The sequence below is a fragment of the Musca domestica genome, unplaced genomic scaffold (genome assembly GCF_030504385.1).
Source record: "Musca domestica strain aabys unplaced genomic scaffold, Musca_domestica.polishedcontigs.V.1.1 12, whole genome shotgun sequence".
Lineage (NCBI taxonomy): Eukaryota > Metazoa > Arthropoda > Insecta > Diptera > Muscidae > Musca > Musca domestica.
This window is the reverse complement of record NW_026712155.1, coordinates 5,708,023-5,723,053: the sequence shown is the minus strand read 5'-3', so window position 1 is coordinate 5,723,053 and position 15,031 is coordinate 5,708,023. Positions and strand designations below refer to the sequence as shown.

The 15,031-nt window shown below is 37.5% G+C and overlaps 1 protein-coding gene across 1 annotated transcript in view; it reads left to right on the top strand.

The window, feature by feature from the left end:
- LOC101899317 (PP2C-like domain-containing protein CG9801) overlaps window positions 1–15,031 on the top strand; it is a 49,648-nt gene that overhangs the window by 14,563 nt on the left and 20,054 nt on the right. The window contains exon 2 of the mRNA XM_005188141.4: window positions 8,500–8,547. The gene's annotated coding sequence lies outside the window, so the exon portion shown is untranslated. The remainder of the gene's footprint in view (window positions 1–8,499; window positions 8,548–15,031) is intronic.

The window sequence follows — 15,031 nt, the reverse complement described above, 5'->3', positions numbered from 1 at the left end:
ATTTTTCCATAAATTTTTATCATTTCTCCATGAAAAACCAAAAAAAGAAAATAATTCCTCAATTTGAATGCCAATGTGCAAAATTCTAAAATTCCATTGTCAGACATTACCAGCAACGGTTGGGTTATTGGGTTGCTCAGTTGTGGTGGTGGTTCCACACAACAATACTGGAGGCAAAAGTGGCATTCATTTGTAAGGTTTTTCCTTTCGACTAACAAAGCAGCCACAGGGCTGCGATACATATATTTGTTGGGAACTTTTTTTGTTGGCCAAGGAGCATCCAAACGGGGGGTGTGTTGGTTGCATTTGATAGATATGTGGCAGGCATCAGATTGGACGGACAGACAGCCAGGGGTATAGAGAGAGAGAGAGAGGGGACCAACAGAGTCGAGAAGTTGCAGACATTGTAACTTTGGCTGGCGCTACTGTTTGGCGTCAGTTGGCTGCAGCAAAAAAAAGGCAGACTCAACTCATTTACTTTAAATTCGAATTTTTGTTGTTGGCATTATTATTGTTGTATTTTTTGTATTTTTATATGAAATAGACAGACAGAAAAAAATTAAAGTATGAAGAATGCATTAATTCGGAAAATGGTTATTGCTGGTAATGGGCATGACGACAATGACAACCCAACCTAAGTGGTTTTGTGTGTGGCGAATCACGGGAATTTTTAATAAGAATGCCATATGGCGACTCGGCCCCCACCCTCCCGCTCACTGTGTAGCAGAAAATGCATTTAATATGTAAATGTGTGCGATTACGTTAAACGTATTTAATTTTATTTAAAACGATGACAAATGAAAGAAATATTCACGGATTAGGTATTAGGTTTTAAGCAGAAAATTTGGATTTTAAAAAGGGTTAGGATGTGCTGGGATTACACAATGTTGATAATAAGAATTGTATTGGAGTTCTAGAGGGGAGATATTTGTAATTTTTTGGGGAGGAAAATAACACCCTCCATAGAATCGATGATTTCTCTAATTTTAGGCATACAAAATATATTTTTTAGCTCTCTCCAAACGTAATTATGGTAAAACTAACAGTTTTCTCGGATCGGATCAAAAAATAAGTTGACGACAAAAACTCGACAATTTTCCAAATTAGGAGATTTCCCTTCAAGTTCTAGAAAAAGTATATCCTTACTAACAAAAGGTCTCATACATCTGGGTGAGCTAAAAAACTGCATCAAAGTCAAACGCCATCATTTTTACAATTTTTTTAAATTTTATTGAATAAAAGCAAACAATTTTGGAAATAGAATCAAATTTTAGAATTAATGTAGATTTGTTCGAAATGGTCACCTTTGACACGAAATATGGCCTTTAAACTGACCATGAAACCGTCACACGCTTCCCTAATGTTGTTCTGCGGTATTTTGGCCCAATCCCGGCGAAGCGCTTGCTTTAGGCGATTTTGGTGGCCATTGTGCGCTGGAAATGAAGCGAGAAACCTCATTTTGTAACCATTATTGGGTGACGCGTGCTGAGTGCGATGGTGCTGCGTCCTGTTGGAATGTCCAAGGTCTGCGGCCAAAATGTATGCGTGTCCAAGGCTTTAATACACTCTCCAGAATATTTTCGCGATAATATTCGGCATTTATTCTGATGCCACGATCGATTAATAAGAGCGGAGAGCGATCATCGACTGTTATGGCGGCCCACATCATCACCATGGCCAGCCCAGCTTGTGGCACAGGCCCACATGACACGCTGCACCTATTTCGCTGTCCAGCCAAGCCTACTCACTTAACCCCAGTCTCGTTATGGATACAACCCATACAGGTTGCATCCTTTTCGCGACTGGACTTAGAGGCAGAACCAGATTTAATGGAGTTAGAAAATGGAAAGAGAACGAACACAGCTGTAGGAGCTGCTACAACAACAACAACAACCATGGTCGGCGCTTGAGTTCTGGTGCCAACCATTTTCAGCTGACCTCTTTGGTAAGTAAACACGATCATTTTGTTTGTTTACAAACGAATATTTTCTCATCGGAGCGGAGAAACAAAATTCGGCGATTTCACCCCTTTTCGGGCAAGCGAAGCAACTCTTTTGAGTCTATTTTCTTTCTGCTGCGGTGTAAGTTATTGTACTTTTTGGAATTTCAATGGCTTTACCCCGAGCTCATTTTTCAATATTTGCTGAATGGAATATTGCGATATGTTCAACACACGAGCCATTTTTCGGCGACTGCGACGAGGGTTTCGATCAAGTCGCTTCATTACTTTTCGAACCATTTCTGCTGATCTTGCTGTTTTCTTTCGTCCACTTCCTTGACGTCGGGCTACGATACCAGTATCACGGTAACGAGCGATGGTACGAGGCACAAAAGTGTGGTGTAGGGTATCATATAATCAGCCCCGCCCGACTTTGACCTTTCCTTACTGGGTTTTTCTCATTTTCTATGAACAAGTCAATATTCTGTCAGTTGGAGCCCCGAAATTATTTTTGTTCAATTTCCTGTCATGTTGTCCATTGAAATTTTTCAGAAGTCAAATTTTGATACCTTTGCATATTCCATAAAATCTTCAATTCTAAGCCCTGATTTAATCCTCAATTTGCCAATTACAACATTTTTCATGTGGGTATTTGGGTTAAAGTTTCGACAATTATTTTCCCTTTTCAAAACAAACGAAATTAACGACTGGAAGCAAAAGTGAAAATAGCACTCCCTTCCCTTGCCATTTGGAAAAACGTGGTAATGTGATAGTGTTTTATTACTCCGCCAACGTGGTTGGTAAATGTTCATGTTAAACACTTGGGTTTTTTGTTGTTGTTTTGTCGAGCAAATGAATGTGATTCGCTCAAATTACACAGAGAGATGACCACCAAATAGTACTACATCAAACACCAGCTATAGAAATAGTAATTTGCTTAGTTATAAAAAAATTATTCTCACGCGACAAATGCCATAACAAAAAGGTCAAAGAACTCAGCCGCCAGCAATTGCCGGGAATTGGGGGCAAATTGAATAAAGAACAAATGAAAGAACAATAAATAAATTGCTAAGGAAATTGAGAGTTTTTCTATTGCTATTATTTTTTGGAAATATGTTATTCCTAAAACGAACAGATTACGGATTAATGGGTCTTTGGTTCAAACCAAAATGAATAATTCAAAACCAAAATGCAGCCCAACAAAAAATTATTTTTTTTTAATATATTAAAATCTACTTGATGTGCTTTTAACTTCACAATTATTCAAAATAATTTTTTAATGGCTTTAAAGGCATTTCAATAAGCTGGTGGTCCCTCCCATGAACTATTGTCACGTAGCATTACTCAAAACTGCACTTAGTTATTCTTTCATTCTAACTTCATTAGGTTTCCACATTATGCAAATAATGGCTATTCTCCTCTCTGCGTTTTTTTTTTTTTCATAAATCACAAGTCTTTTGTTTCACCTTTTTTTCCTCTCTTTACAATTATGAATTAATTAGGCATGGAATGGAAGTTCTTCAACAGAATAAATGTCAATCATAATGGCGTGTTCAGAATAAGCAAGTAATTTGCTCACACTCTCCTCACTCTTCATTACAACCACTACCGAGTGCCCTCCCCCGAAGCACCTTATAACCTGCCAGCCAACCAACAACTTACTATTATGGCCAAGTTAAAATAAACACAAACGCTACTGGAAGAAATAACAACAGCACATAGGTAAACAAAGAATAATAGCTATATGGAAAGGGGGGGGGAGGAAAGGAAGGGGGAATTGTAGAAAAACAGCAAATAAAATATTTTACAAGACAACAAACAAAAACAATGATGTGTGTGTGAGAGTCTGAGTAAATACAGAGCCTGGGATGTAAATCATTTCATAAAATTCAGCTTTAAAGGCCAGCCATGGGAGAACAATGGAATATGTAGATAGAATGCTTATTTGTAAACGTAAAGGGAAATATAAGAAGTGGCGAACCTCAAAAGTTCAAATACCTTGATATTTGGAGATTTTGTTAAACTAAACTCTAAAATATTGAAACATATAACATTTAGATATATGTTAGACAATGACAAAGGTCAGAAGTTTTGCTATCACCCATGTTTGGAAAGAGTCATGGTCATTGCGCGAATATCAGTAGTAGAACACTTCCTGCCGGATCTTCCTTGCATCTGAAGCGTCAATTTAAAATTCGAGTTTGGTTCAAAAATACGCCTAAAACCATTAATACTCCTCAAGTCATATATGGAAACCATTAATATAAGATTATACTTCATTCGGAAAAAAAGTTGTGGTTGAGCATTCAAAATATCGAAAATTAGGAAGTACCGTTATATGGGGCTTATATACAAACGTCAACCGATATATGTGTATCATGTTATTACCCTAGACATAACTCAAACTCATAACCAAAATTTCAAATTCAACAGAGATAATGCTAAATCAGCTTAAAAACCAATCGGCCCAAAGAAAGCAATTTCAATCAAATCGATTGGAAAATATGACCAAAGCTCCTACAATGACTAAAATCTAGGGATATATAAATAAAAATGTGGATTTATATGGACTCTAAGTATCGTTAAAATTCCAAAATTCGGCGACATATTAAAAAGTAACAGTCGGTTTTGCCGACAGAGGTGTACCCTTAGGCAATATTCGATTATATACAGGGTGAGATGTAAAAACTGCAATCAACTTCAGACTCCAGTCATTTTTAACCCACTCGTCCGACAGCTCTTAGAATTATTCCAATGACAGCTCATTATATTGTTTATAAGCGTACAAAAGCATTTCCGTGAGAATTATTCAGAAAAAAAATTATTCGTGATGGAATTCAAGCGGGGTAGTGTGATTTTTAAAAATATTTGGCTGGAAAACCACAAGTGGCTATCGTTAGAGCAATCCAGCATTTAAATGTGAATAAATTTTTTATGTCTCATACCATCGCTCGTTGCCGTGATACTGGTAGCGTCAAGGGAGTGGACGGAAGAAAACAGCAACATCAGCAGAAATGGTTCGAGAAGTAAAGAAGCGACTTGATAACCGTGTCGCAGTGGCCCGAAAAATGGCTCGTGAACTGAACATATCGCAATATTCCAGTCAGCAAATATTGAAAAATGAGCTCGGGGTAAAACCATTGAAGTTCCAAAAAGTGCAAGAACTTACACCGCAACAGAAAGAAAATAGGCTCAAAAAAGCTAGACTTTCTTCGCTTGGCCGAAAGTGGTGAACTTCCGAATTTGGTTTTCTCTGATGAGTAAACATTCGTTGTCCAGCAGGTTGCAAAACAAACAAAATGATCGTGTTTACTTGCCAAAGAGGGCAGCTTAAAATGTGCACCTTCGGTTGGCCACTAGAACCATCGCACTCAGCACGCGCCAACCAAGAATGGTTACAAAATGAGGTTCCTCGCTTCATTTCCAGCGCACACTGGCCACCAAAATCCCGGATACCAATCCGTTGGACTATTGTGTCTGGAGTATTTTGGAAAGCAAGGTTGGCACTAAAAAATACCAAAATGTCGATCACCTCAAGCAAGCACTTCGCCGAAAATGGACCAAAATACCGCGAGCAACATTCGGGCAGCGTGTGATGGTTTCATTGGCCGTTTGAAGCCCATAATTCGTGCCAAATGTGACAAATTCGAACAAATCTAAACTTATTCTAAAATTTGATGCTATTTCCGACATTTTTTTTTTTTTTTTTTTGCTTTTATTCAATAAAATTAAAAAAATGCAAAAATTATGGCGTTCTGTTATATGGCCCATTTTCAATACCACTTCTTCGGACCTAAAATGTATCTCAGCGGCACTAGGGTGATTTCCGACAATCAGTCGTATGCTCATCATGGGTTTTGCACTATTTTTCTCGGTTTCGTTTTTAAAATAATCTTATTCAATCCAGACTTTGGTTTTTGACCGGTGACATTTGGCCTAAATTTACGCTTTCTGTCATGTTGTTGTGGATATTCAAGACAATTTCATAAAAAAGGTAGGGTACATTTTACTCGCTAAGTCCCATTCGATGGTCATACAAATTGCTAGGCTTCAGTGCCTGTCGTATACTCTAACCGCATCCGAAATTTTATGTGGACTTGTTTTGTAGAGCGGCCTCAACCTTTAAAGCGACCTCAAAATCAGGGGCATTTGTTTGATTCATTACAACCAGCAAATATTTTGCGAATAGGCTTCTATTCTGAGCCTAACGCAACCCCCATGCAAGATCAGGTCATAATTGCGACATGTAGAGTAATTACAAATTAACATGGACTGACGCATGGACGGACACACAAACATACGACTCAGCTCGGCTTTATATGCATATCCATATATTACTTCGTCGGTCTAAGACCAATACTTCTCAAATTTTGGCAAATACTCCCAAAAAAAATCTCTTATATACCCAAAAATCCCCACACTTCAAAATACACCCAATCGACATCCCTAATCAACATATTTGGAGGAAGTAACAAAGAATGACTAACTTTCCGGCACATGTGACTCAAAATATTGTTTTGCATACCTCTTACCTGATTTAAACTATTACTACCGAATTTTGATTGTCAAAACCTAAGTGAAATTTCTCAATCTGGTGTTGGGTGGTGCTGACGTTTTTGTGGGGGGTCTAGAATTTTAATGTTTCAATTAGTCACCGCCACAACCAACTTTACCCTACCACCGCAGTGCGGTTAACTAGCACAGATGTTGTGAATTCGGTTTCCTATTGCAGTGACTAATCAGCCGTGTGTTGCTTGTCTGCTACATTGTCTCGTCGTCATCGTCGTCGTATCGAATAGCAGAGCAGAAACCATGCAACACAACACAAATTTGTTGTTTCGCACAGCACCAACAAAGCGCCAAAATCGAAAAACCAAATCAGGGGAAAAAAGAACGCCAGACATTGAGACGGCGTCTGATAGACAGTATCAATGAACTCTGTGGCCACTGAACCACTCTCTCCCTTCAGGTCCTCTTAGCTTGGCTTTCGATTGCAGTGATTAAAGCCAATGTTTTCTATCATCATTGTTATTAAAAGAATATATTTCAATAGTTCTACAACAAAGACAGCGACAACAACAATAACAACAAACATAACAAGTAGCAGACAGGAAATGAAAGAATGATTAAAAAATAATTAATAGCATGGGAGAAAGATGGGGAGGTGGAGCAGAGGATCTAACCATTAAAACTTACTTCAAAGAATGACAGGTAGTTTAATGGAGGTTTGAGTTTGAGAATATTTAAACTAATGGAATGGAAACTAATAAAAACACTAAGAAAAGGTAGATTCAAAATTTTGCCGGTTTTGGAATAGCCTCCCACAACACCGAGGTAACCAAATCGTACCCGGAGGGATGGGACCAGTTTCCCTCTTTAATGGCAATTATTTAAATATTATTTTTATCAATTTGTTTGAGACCCTCATTTTCAGGACACTGTTTTATACCCTCCGTCATAGTATGGAGGGTATATTAAGTTTGTCATTCCGAAATACACATTTTAGACCCCACAAAGTATATATATTCTTGATCAGCATAAAATTCTATGGCGATTTAGGAATGTCCGTCCGTCGATCCGTCTGTGGAAACCATTCTAGCTTTCGAACAAAATAAAGTGAGTTGATAAAATTTTACTCAAATGTATATTACACCTATAGGACTTTTGGTATTTTCAATACCAATGTATGTCGACGTTTTGGTATAGCCTCCATATGGTATCTCCCTATTTTCGGTATTTTGGTGATTTAAGCGACATTATTTACCGGAAATGTTACAGATTTTGTATTTGAAGTTTGTAATGGATACTACAGCCTATGACAGAAAATTGTCTGTGCAGGTCCACGTCTTCGTATAGCCTCCATATAATGGTACCTCCCCATTTTCGGGGACATTATTCACCGGAAATGTTTAAAATTTGGTATTTGAAGTTCGCAATGGATACTACAGCCTAAGACAGGAAATAATGGTACCTCCCTATATTCGGTAATTTGATTATTTTAGCTACATTATTTGCCGATTTTTTTCAAGTTTCGCATTTGAATAATTTAATGGCTTATGACAAAACTTGCCTATGCAGCTCCATGTCGTCATAAAGACCCTAATACATTTGGTATTCTTGAGGTTTTAACAGACTTTTTAACGGATCTTATTTTATTTATTTATTTTATTTTTTTTTTTTTTGAAAATTACCAAATTCGTTCCAAATGGTGGTGGGTTTTGAAAGTTCGGCACGGCCGAACATACAGCTTTTTTACTTGTTATAACTATTTGACATGTATAATTTACTTGGCTCCGCAAGTTACTAATTATCTGTTCCAGAGCTGCAAGAATTTAATTTTTTTCTACGAAAAGCGATTTTCCCTTTATGAATTCGAAAAAAATGCAAAATTTGTAGATTCTTGCAGGCTCTGGAGCAGGCCATAAATCTATGAATATTTTCTTTACATTTTTAATAAAAAAAATATTTTATTTAATTATTGTAAAAAAACCTCTTATACACTACCCACATTTGATAATTAAATTAACTCTAACTGACAATTTCTTTTCATTTTTTAACAGGTCAAAATTTGGAACAAACGAAGGATGCTGAATCAGAAATGAAATTTGGTAAGCATTAACATTTATTATTTCAATTCTTTCCTAATAATCCGTTGTAAATTATTGCAAACATTTTAAGTTTTACCCAAACTCGTAAGTTTTTCCAATGAAAACAGACATATTTATGTGACACATGTGTTGGGTTTCCCCTTTTTTTCGTTGTGACTTTTTGTCGAAGCAAAATGTTCTTTTCATGTTGTTGTTATTTTATGCATACGAAAAGGGAAAATGCATATTGCAAGATAAGAACCAGGTATATTGTTCCCATAAACTCTGTATGTTCCTGCAGCTCCATAAAAATGTTAAAAATATGAAAAAGGTTTCTTTCAAAAAATGGGGACACCTTAAGGACATAAAATGTGTGACAGGTGCTACAGTGAAATGTGTAGAGAGAGAAAGGATAGCTTATAGAGGAAGAAACAAGAATATGGATATTTAAAAAATATTTAGATAGATGCGAAGTATATTTCTTCTGCGTATAAGTAACATTAATTTTATTCGTATTACCAATGTGGCGTATAAGTTATGGAAAGTGATCATACGCAACATATACAAAAAAAATTTGGAGGTATACAGGGTGAGATGAAAAAACTGCAACCAAATTCAGACTGCTGTCATTTCTAGACCTCTCGTCCAACAGCTGTTAGAATTATTCCAGTGACAGCTCATTATATTGTTTACAAGTGCAGAAAAGCATTTTGTTGAGAATTTTCCAGAAAAAAAGTTATTCGTGATGGAATTCAAGCGTGACAATGTGATTTCTTTATGGAAAACTACAAGTGGCTATCGTTAGAGCACTCCAGCATTAAAATGTGAATAAATGTTTGTGTCTCGTAACATCGCTCGTTACCGTGATACTGGTAGCGTAGCCCAACGTCAAGGAAATGGACGGAAGAATACAGCAACATCAGCAGAAATGGTTCGAAAAGTAAAGAAGCGACTTGATCGTGGCCGAAAAATGGCTCGTGAACTGAACATATCGCAATATTCCATTCGGCAAATATTGAAAAAAAAGCTCGGCATAAGGACATTAAAATTCCAAAAAGTGCAAGAACTTACACAGCAACAGAAAGGAAATTGACTCAAAAGAGCTAAAGAGTTGCTTAGCTTGGCCGAAAGGTGTAAAATCGCCGAATTTGCTTTTCTCCGATGAGAAAACATTCGTTGTCCAGCAGTTTTGTCAACTGAAAATGTGCACCTTCGGTTGGCTACCAGAACTCAAGGGCCGGATATGGTGATGGTGTGGGCCGCCACAACAGCCGATGGTCGCTCTCCGTTCGTATTAATCGATCGTGGCATCAGAATAAATTCTGAATATTATCGCGAAAATATTCTGGAGGGTGTATTAAAGCCGTGGGCACGCAAACATTTTGTCCGCAGACCTTGAACATTCCAACAGAAGTCAGCACCATCGCACTCACCAGGCGCCATCCAAGAATGGTTACAAAATGAGGTTCCTCGCATCATTTTCAACGCACAATGGCCACCAAAATCTCCAGATACCTATCCCTTGGACTATTGTGTATGGAGTATTTAGAAAAAGCAGGGTTGGGACTAAAAAATACCAAAGTGTCGTTTTGTATAAATGCATATCGTATATTAAATTCTGACTGTATATTAACCTACCGTCAATATATTTCGACATTATTTTCTATAACTTGGTATTCCAATTTTCTGATGTTCTATATAAACCCAAATTCAATGTAACATGGGGACATAATTTAATATAATAATTTATCTAATAATAATTATATCGATTTTATGTATTCTGGAGGTTGTCATCACACTATCCTGCCAATTTAGCTATGGATCGCTGGCAGAGTGGCTACTTTCCTAGCACTTTTTTTATATTTTTCATGGAAAAGTTAATTTTTTGCTACTCTCATCAATGGTGTTCCTAAAATTGTTAAGCGTTCATGGAAAAACCTTCAATCCATTTTCTTCTTGAGTTATTTTGTATAAGATTGAAACACCTTCACACACACATGAACAGATAAATTTTACCTCTGTTCCACATTACCACACAAGAAAACGAACGTGTTGACCAATAATTACCCTCAGAGGTATATATTATTTACTGTATTTCCTACTATCGTACGTGACCTAAAACATATGAGTGGAATTTTGTTTGTGTGTGTGGTTTCCAAACATTTTCCATTTCTTAAGGAAATACCAAAGAATGTCAAAATTGGCAGCTTCATTTCTGAGCGCCCAAATTGTTATTTTTAGTCTGCCCGTTTCGGTAGTAATTCGTGCCTTACAAGGCCGTAAATTATGGTGTTAAAATGTTACTAGCCGGCATGTAATGCCTTGGAACAGGATTGCTTTTGTGGATACACTAGAAAATAAAAAAATTGCTAGGAATTTTTGATGATATTTTCTGGAGTTGTGTTGGTTCGTAGGATATGTGTGCAATTCTTGAAAATAAGCAATACTTTATGATCCATGTGGCGAAGTTCAATACTGCAAGTATCATGTCGCGTATGATTTACGTTAACACGTATACGCTTTATGGAATCAGTCTTGTAATATTGAAACATACGGTATTGTATGAAAATTAATGTATCTTCTTGTAGGTACCCTTTGTTATGCACTTCAAAATAAATTATTTCATATCACAGTACGCTCGTTGATTTTATTTTGCATCCAATTGGTTCTACATTCTATTAATCATACACTATGGGTGAGATGAAAAAACTGCAACCAACTTCAGACTGCTGTCATTTCTAAGCCACTCGTCCGACAGCTGTTAAAATTATTCCAGTGACTGCTCATTATATTGTTTACACGCGTACAAAAACATTGTGGTGAGAATTTTCCAGAAAAAATGTTATTCGCGATGGAATTCAAGCCTGATAGTGTGATTTCTCGATATTTGGCGGGAAACCCGCAAGTGGTTATCGTTAGAGCACTCCAGCATTCAAATGTGAATAAATCTTTTGTGTCTCGTATCATCGCTCATTACCGTGATACTGGTAGCGTAGCCCAACGTCAAGAAAGTGGACGGAAGAAAACAGAAACATCAGCAGAAATAGTTTGAAATGTAAAGAAGCGACTTTATCGAAAGCCGCGTCGCAGTGGCCGAAAAATGGCTCGTGAGCTGAACATATCGCAATATTCCATTCGAAAAATATTGAAAAATGAGCTCGGGGTAAAGCCATTGAAATTTCAAAAAATGCAAGAACTTACACCGCAACAGAAGGAAAATAGACTCAAAAGAGCTAAAGAGTTGTTTCGCTTGGCCGAAAGTGGTGAACTGCCGAAGTTGGTTTTCTCCGCTCCGATGAGAAAACATTCGTTGTCCAGCAGTTTGTAAAAAAACAAACTGACCGTGTTTACTTGCCATAGAGGTCAGCTGAAAATGTGCACCTTCGGTTGGCCACCAGAACTCAAGCGCCGGCCATTTTGATGGTGTGGACCGCCATAACAGCCGATGGTCGCTCTCCGATTGTATTAATAGACCGTGGCATCAGAATAAATGCCGAATATTATCGCGAAAATATTCTGGAGGTATAAAGCCTTGGGCACGCAAACATTTTGGCCGCAGACCTTGAACATTCCAACACTCTCTTGGACATTCCAGCGTCTGCACGCGCCACCCAAGAATGGTTACAAAATGAGGTTCCCCGTCTCATTTCAAGCGCACAATCGCCACCAACACGTTGGACTATTGTCCGCAGGGCAACATTCGGGCAGCGTGTAACGATTTCATTGGGCGTTTGAAGGCCATAATTCGTGCCAAATCTGATTCGTGATGGAATTGAAGAGGGTGTATTAAAGCCTTGGGCACGCAAACATTTTGGCCGCAAACCTTGGACATTCCAACAGGACTCAGCACCATCGCACTCAGTAAGCACCATCCAAGAATCATTACAAAATGAGATTCCTCGCTTCATTTCCAGCGCACAATGGTCACCAAAATCTTCGGATACCAATCCGTTGGACTATTGTGTCTGGAGAATTTTGGAAAGCAAGGCTGGCACCAAAGTGTCGATCACCTCAAGCAAGTGCTTCGCCGGGAGTGTGTCAAAATACCGCAGAGCAATATTCGGGCAGCGTGCGACGAACAAATTTAAACTTATTCTAAAATTGAATGCTTTTTCCGACATTTTTTGCTTTCTTTCAATGAAAATTAAAAAAAAATTAAAAACTATGGCTTTTGACTTTGTTGGAGTTTTTTTTTATCTCACCCTGTATATCAATACTCAAATATTTTTTTCTCCCGGTGTATTTTCCATGGGCCATTAATATTGCATTGTTTTTGTTCGACCATGTTCTAAATTAGTTTTTGGTCTTTTTCCTGCACTCTGCCATCGTCGCTGACTTTTTAAGGATTCAGGTCAATAAGAAAACAACAAAAAATTATATAAAATGTTTTCCTATGAGCATGCACAAAAGTTGTCGATTAGACGACAAATGTGATGGCGGTGACGTTACCAAATGCACAATAAAAAAGCAACAACAACAAAAAACAATCGCAAACCTACATGAATATCCACTCTAACAATTGACCTAGTTAATATTAAGGTTTTTTTGTTTCATTCTTTTGTTTTTGTATTTTTCTTGGAGAACAATGCCGGCAAACATGTTCGGCTATTCGTCGACAAAATATTCAGAGAACAAGTGAATATTTTATGCAATTCTCCACTTGATATCATGCAAGTCATCACATTTTCCCTTTTTTTTTTTTTTGTGAAAAAGAAAAAGTAAAAAGTAGCGAAACCAAAAAACGAGGGCAAACAATTATTTTGCAACATCCTGAAAGAGAAACTTATGGAAAGGATGCACAAAGAAGAAAGTATGCGAAGCACAACCTAATTGCAGGATGTGTGAAAACTTGCTTTTAGGCCATAATTTTGAAAAGTTTTCCGGATAACATATCGTTGTGCAACAACTTTTAGCCAAATTACACTTTGCGAAATGGCCAATGTTTGTGCAGAATATAAGCAAATATTTGGCATGACTGCAGGCAGACCGAGTGTTTTTGTTTCTCAGTAAAGTTGACAAATTCAAATTTGGCCCAGCAAAAAAAAATGAATTGCTCTTTTACATCGAAAGCTTATGTCCTGTCACAAGGCTTTCAAAAGTAACTCTCAATGCAGAATGTTTGCACTTTCTGTTTTGGCCATGGTGCCTACAAGCGTCTTACTTTGTAATCATTATCGCAACACCACATCCAACATCATTATTGTGGTACCTCAATGAGAAGTTTATGGAAACACCAACGATGACACCTTGTTTTATGCGGAGAAAAAATTTAACTCTGCATGAATGTGAAATCATTCTAATGTCAATATCACCGGGTCAGGTCATCACCACACTGCCAATGAAAGATGACAACATCCAGCCATGGTGACAAGTGAAACCATTCATCAGGTATTCTCTGTTTTGCTTTTGAATACCGGTTGTTGTGGTTGTTGTCGTTTTGCGGTATTCCACTTTGCATCGTTTTATTCAAATGTTGTGATGTTGTTGTTGTTGAAAATCTATAGAATTCATATTTTAATATTCATGAAGGCTCTCACATCCAAAACGTCTCTGTGTTCTATGGAGTTGTTGATATCATTATAATAGCTTGGAAGATATCTTCAGCAGATATCGAATAAATGAGGAGTATGTCTTCAACAAAATCATTCATGCGGGTTATGCTTGCTTGAGAAACGTCATGGAATACACTCAGAAAAAAATGATGGTCGATTTCATTTTTTATGGTGGAAAATAGGAATACAAGTGATGGTACTATGAACACGAAGATTTTATGGGGTATAAGGGATTTTTCTACCCTCAAAAAATATCTGTCCGGGCGTGAAATATAATTTGGGGGTGCATTAGCTGAATAACTTAACAAAATGTGCTATAATTAAACTACCCTATACAGGGTGAGATGAAAAAACTGCAACTAACTTCAGACTGCTGTCATTTCTAAGCCACTCGTCCGACAGCTGTTAGAATTATTCCAGTAACAACTCATTATGTTGTTTACAAGCGTACAAAAGCATTTTGGTGAGAACTTGCCAGAAAAAAAGTTATTCGTGATGGAATTCAAGCGTGATAGTGTGATTTCTTTATATATGGCTAAAAAAATGCAAGTGGCTATTGTTAGGGCACTACAGCATTTAAATGTGAATAAATCTTTTGTGTCTCGTACCATCGCTCGTTACCGTGATATTGGTAGCGTAGCCCGACGTCAAGGAAATGGACGGAAGAAAACAGCAACATCAGCAGAAATGGTTCGAAAAGTAAAGAAGCGACTTGATCGAAACCCACGTCGCAGTGGCCGGAAAATGGCTCGTGAGCTGAACATATCGTACTATTTCATTCGTCAAATATTGAAAAATGCACTCGGGGTGAAGCCATTAAAATTCCAAAAAGTGCAAAAACTTATACCGCAACAGAAAAAAATAGACTCAAAAGAGCTAAAGAGTTGATTACCTTGGTCGAAAGTGGTGAACTGCCGAACTTGGTGTTCTCCGATAAGAAAACACTCGTTTTC